At 38.5% G+C, this 5,018-nt stretch overlaps 1 pseudogene across 1 annotated transcript; it reads left to right on the plus strand.

Moving 5' to 3' along the window:
- Nucleotides 1-1,301: 1,301 nt before the first annotated feature.
- Nucleotides 1,302-4,224, plus strand: LOC147493038 (putative TPR repeat-containing protein At1g05150 pseudogene; annotated as a pseudogene). Its single transcript, XR_015199592.1, has one exon. The product of XR_015199592.1 is annotated as a putative TPR repeat-containing protein At1g05150 pseudogene (transcript).
- The last annotated feature ends 794 nt before the right edge of the window (nucleotides 4,225-5,018 follow it).

Below are 5,018 nucleotides of genomic sequence, written 5' to 3' on the forward strand. Positions count from 1 at the left end.
TAAATCCGATCGTCTTTCACTAAGGCAAGTTCAAGGCCTCCCATACTACTTGACCTGATGCGGTATCTTTTCATTTGTAAAAGAACAGAAATCCGATGTTTATGATAGAAGAAGCCAAATTTTCATTCATGTGGGGGATTGTTAGAAAAAAAAAATGAATTTGCACAAATCCATTAAAATATGAATGAGTAGTTTGTCTCCCAAGTTACCCCACTTGAGATGAAATGAGTTTTTCTTGAAACAATGACGTAATGTGAGAAAAAAACCTTTTAAAAATGATGCACTTGTTCAAACAATTGCATTATGCCGAAAAGGTGCGACCTTTTCAAATGTGCACCGGGTTCAAAACAATTAGTATCATGCCGAAAAGGTGTGACCTTTCAAATAGGCACCGGTTCGAAACAAAGATCTTTATGCCGAAATGGTGTGTCTTTTTCAAACATGTGACTTTTCAAAGAGTTGTTTACTTTTTTCAAGAGTCACCGTATTGTTTCAAGAAGCACCACTCACCTATAAATAGTGGATGAATTTGGAGAGAAAAAAAACCGATCATCACGAGTTCCTCGATCTTTCTCTTCTCCCTCTGTTCTTAGTCAAATACTATGTTGTGTTTGCTGATTCTATAAAATTGAAGTGCTAGCTTTCTATAGAATGAAATCCATTCTATCTTGGGAGACTGTTTCCCATCAACCTTCAAGCACCGTGAGGGGAAAAATCTGTCTTAAAGATATAGTGTATATACACTAGGCGCGGATTTAATTAAGAAGTACAAGACAATTACAAGACAAAAAGTTTGTATAGTTTGGTAATTGGTAAAGAGTAAGTACAATTAAATTGTATATTCCTAATAGAAACAAGACTAAAGGCAGTAGAAGTGCAGAACTAGCAGTCATCATCTAATATCACCAGCAGATGGAGTATCATTTTAAAACACTTAACAGGTGGAATTATCTCCATATACTACAAGGAAGACAAGCTCCAAACCTCCAACACAATGGACATGGATAATTTTTATAGAGCATATAAAAATTAATTGGAACGTAACTAAAGAACTTTTAGACTAGCTAATTGGGATTTTGACAACAGTCAAATACAAACTATATCTGCCTGACTATATTTCGGCCGCTTTGCGATCGAATTTAAATTAGTACTCTAAGTTAGTTAACTAATACAAATAATCAATGTTAGGTTTATACTGTAGATAAAACATATGTAATGCTTTCTAGGAAACAGTCAAAGTCCATACCAACCAGCTCATAATTTGTCTATCAACTTGAATAATCCACAAGGAACAGACAACCTTCAAGTATGGGGAAACGAAGTACAGTAATGAAATGATAAAAAAAAACACAATCATTCAGTAATGATAGAACAAAGTTGTTTTCAAGTCCAAAACAAAATTAAAATAATTTGAGCTAACCAAAAAAATAACAATTGGCCAATAGAAACGTAACTAACTAACCAAGTAACTCATTTCCAAACAACCATAACAAACAACCCAAACAACTTCTCTCTCTCTGTTCAGTCTTCTTTCAAAAACATGAATCTTTCAACCAGAAGCAAACTCACTCTTTATATTGCCTCATTTTCTCCACTTTTGTTGCTTTACAAACTGTTATAGTAACAATGGCTTTAAGAGAAATGAGAGTGGAGAAAGTGAAGAAGATATTCCAAAAGTTTGACAAGAACAAAGACGGAGGACTCAACACAAAAGAAATGTCATCTCTGGTAATCTCTGTAAACCCAAGAGTTCAATTCAGTGATGAACAAATCACTGCCATCCTTGAAGAAGTTTTTAGAACATATCATGAGTTCATTGATGTTAATAAAGGACTTTCATTTGAAGGTCTTCTTAGAACTTATGATGATGGGGCCGGCGATGTCGATAGAGATTTTGATGCCCTTGAGCTTAAACTTGATGTTCAAGACTTATCTGGCACTGGGCAAGCCTCTTCTTCTTCGTCGTTGGTAAACGAGGATTGTGTTACAGTTGCAGAACAGCCTAAGAAGTATAAGTGGGGCGTGTCGCCGGATCAGGAAGTTGTGTTTGGGAGTACAAGGAAGATAGTTGAGGAATTGGAAATTTTGATCAAGAGGTTAAAAGGGAAACAGTTAAAAGATGGGAGGTTGAAAGTGAAAGGGGATGATTTTGATACATTTTCTGAACCAGGTTGGTCTTCTGAATTTAGACCATCTACTGAATTTTCAGATATAGGGGTTGTTTGGGATGAATCTGGGAAGGATTATAGTGGTTTTATGAAGAAGCTGGTGGTTTTGAGAGGGAGAGCAGAAGACGCAAAGTCGGAAGATGAGATGTTTGATGGGCATATGGCAATTGGCAGGGTTTTGTATGAGCACCATTTGTTTAAAGATGCTTTAGTGAGTTTCAAGAGGTCTTGTGAGCTTCAACTGGAGAACTTTAGACCGCATTTTCGTGCTGGGAATTGTTTGTATATTCTTGGGAAGTGTGGAGAAGGAAAGGAGGAATTTCTGTTGGCTTTAGAAGCGGCGCAAAGCGGTGGTAATCACTCATCTTACCTTCTTCCTCAAATTCATGTTAATCTCGGGATTTCGCTGGAAGGGGAAGGTATGGCTTTAAGTGCTTGTGAGCATTATAGAGAGGCTGTAGCTCTTTGTCCAACTCATTTCAGGGCTATGAAGCTTTTAGGTAGTGCGCTTTTTGGAGTAGGGGAGTATAAGGCAGCTGAAAAGGCTTTGGAAGAGGCTATTTTCTTGAAGTCAGATTATGCCGATGCACACTGTGATCTAGGGTCTACTTTGCATGCAATCGGAGAAGATGAGAGAGCCATTCAGGAGCTTCAGAAGGCAATTGATTTGAAGCCTGGGCATATTGACGCATTGTACAATTTGGGTGGACTTTATATGGATATGGGGAGGTATCAAAGAGCTTCCGAGATGTATACCAGGGTTCTAGCTGTTTTGCCGAATCATTGGCGGGCACAGCTTAACAAAGCTGTAGCTTTGTTAGGGGCTAATGAGGTGAAGGAAGCGGAAAAAGCCTTGAAAGAGGCTTTTAAGATGACTAACAGGGTTGAGTTGCATGATGCAATTGCTCATATGAAGCAAATGCAGAAGAAGCCTGCCAAGGGGAAGGATTTTGTTGTTGTGGAGCCATCAAATTTTAAGAGGGGGAATGAAGAGACTACAAGTAGGGAAGACTTGGCCAATGCCCTTGAGATCAGAGCCTTTCAGAGGCTCACCAGATTGGGTTTCTGCCATGTAGATTTTTTGATGAAGGAAATAAGCGAAATGAAGGTTCCAGTTTCCTATGCTCGCACCGTTGGCCTTGAGAAATATGTCCGGGAGTCTGCACTGGAGGCAATCCTCCGCAATCTGCTTCATTTTTTGAAGCCTGAAACGTTCCAAGGGGCAGTAAAAGCTATTAACAAGAGAATTCTATCTGTATTGAATAGTTGGGAATCAAGTAAGGTGGACTTGGGCATGTTATGTGCTCTTCTTGCTCCCATTTGCAGTGGTCCCCCAGAGCAGCGCAAGCGGACAGTTTTTGATGCTCTCCTGTGGCGATATGTTGGTGAAGGTAGTTCAGTGGTTAAGAAAGTAGATGCCATGAGATATATCGAATTGCTTAGAGCAGTTTACCTTCCTTCTCAGTCGACCAATAGAATGTCGGAATTTTATGGAGAAGTTGATGTTTCAACAGTTTCTTTTTCCAAGTTCCTGGAGATGTTTGATAATCCGGATTGTGGATTTGGGATCATGGACACCCTGGTGAATCTTGAAAATGGAGACAGAATCCGTTACTGCAACTTTTCTTGCTCTGTGTGCCACTACCCTATTACTGGGTCCTGCTTCAAGGAAACAAAATCTCACTTCAATCTATGTAGTAAATGCTACAGTGAAGGGAAGGTGCCGTCTGCCATCAAGTTGGTTGAGTATAGCTTCAAAGAGTATGGGAATGAGGCTGAAGCAATTAAAGATAAGTGCACTATCTTAAATTTGCATTCTAGAAGCTGCAGTCAGGGAGTTTCATAAATACCTTGTGTGTTAACCTACCAATTTATTCAACTGTGCAGTGTGCATTATAAATTTTTGGTTTGTTTGATCGTCACTTGTGCCCTTCTGTAAGAGGTATATCCTTGGAATAATATGTTGTGAAGTGATTACACATCCTTTTGTTCTTGACCCGTTTTCTCACATTATACATGAAGGAGAGCTTGATCTCTTAATCTTTATAAAACTCAATCTGTTGCATTTCTAGTTAAAGCTTTTAACAACACTGATTTATTTTGACTGTGGATTGCTTGTTCCCATTTCTAATATATGCTCTTAGCAACTCGTTTACTCCCACTCTATGGTGTCTGAAAAGTCGATTCCTAAGGGAATGTTCTGTTATTTCAGGTCTTGGTCACTTCACTTTTAACTAAATCTTATACTATCAGTCTTATCAGTCTTGGGGATGACTGCTTTTTGACTAACAACCAACTCAACACGTTCTTCTTCAACCATATCCTTATGCTATGAGGTTCTTAAAGCTTCAGGTACCAATAGATTGTAAGCAAAATTAGAGCTATGCATCTATTTCATTATGTTTCCTATTCTAGGAATTTGAATGTACACAAAGATTTTCAGATTGAGGGAGAACATTTGCAGTGCTTTTGAGGGCATGAACAAAGGAGTATTTTCCCCTTGTCTTGTGAGAAAATAAAACTGCAGTTCTAATTGCTTTCGCAAGATATTCAACATCTTGAGTTAATGCAAGTACGGATATGGTAACCTGAACAATCATATGCTGTTTAAACCCTCATAACCTGGACAAAGCACTTGGAAGGTACTAAGTGTCCGTAGAGTTAATCATGACGTGAAAAAGCTTTGTGGTAAATGTATTCTATTGTTGGGATTGTCTAATGGTATTGGTGTGTGTAACCACGAAGACTATATCGCCATTGATAAATTTGGTTTGTGAAGGCAGTCTAGGAGGATTCCCTATGGAGGCAGATTTATAGGATGTAATACCAATGTCATAGTGATCTAATCGT

Source organism: Coptis chinensis, chromosome 6 (genome assembly GCF_015680905.1).
Source record: "Coptis chinensis isolate HL-2020 chromosome 6, ASM1568090v1, whole genome shotgun sequence".
NCBI lineage: Eukaryota > Viridiplantae > Streptophyta > Magnoliopsida > Ranunculales > Ranunculaceae > Coptis > Coptis chinensis.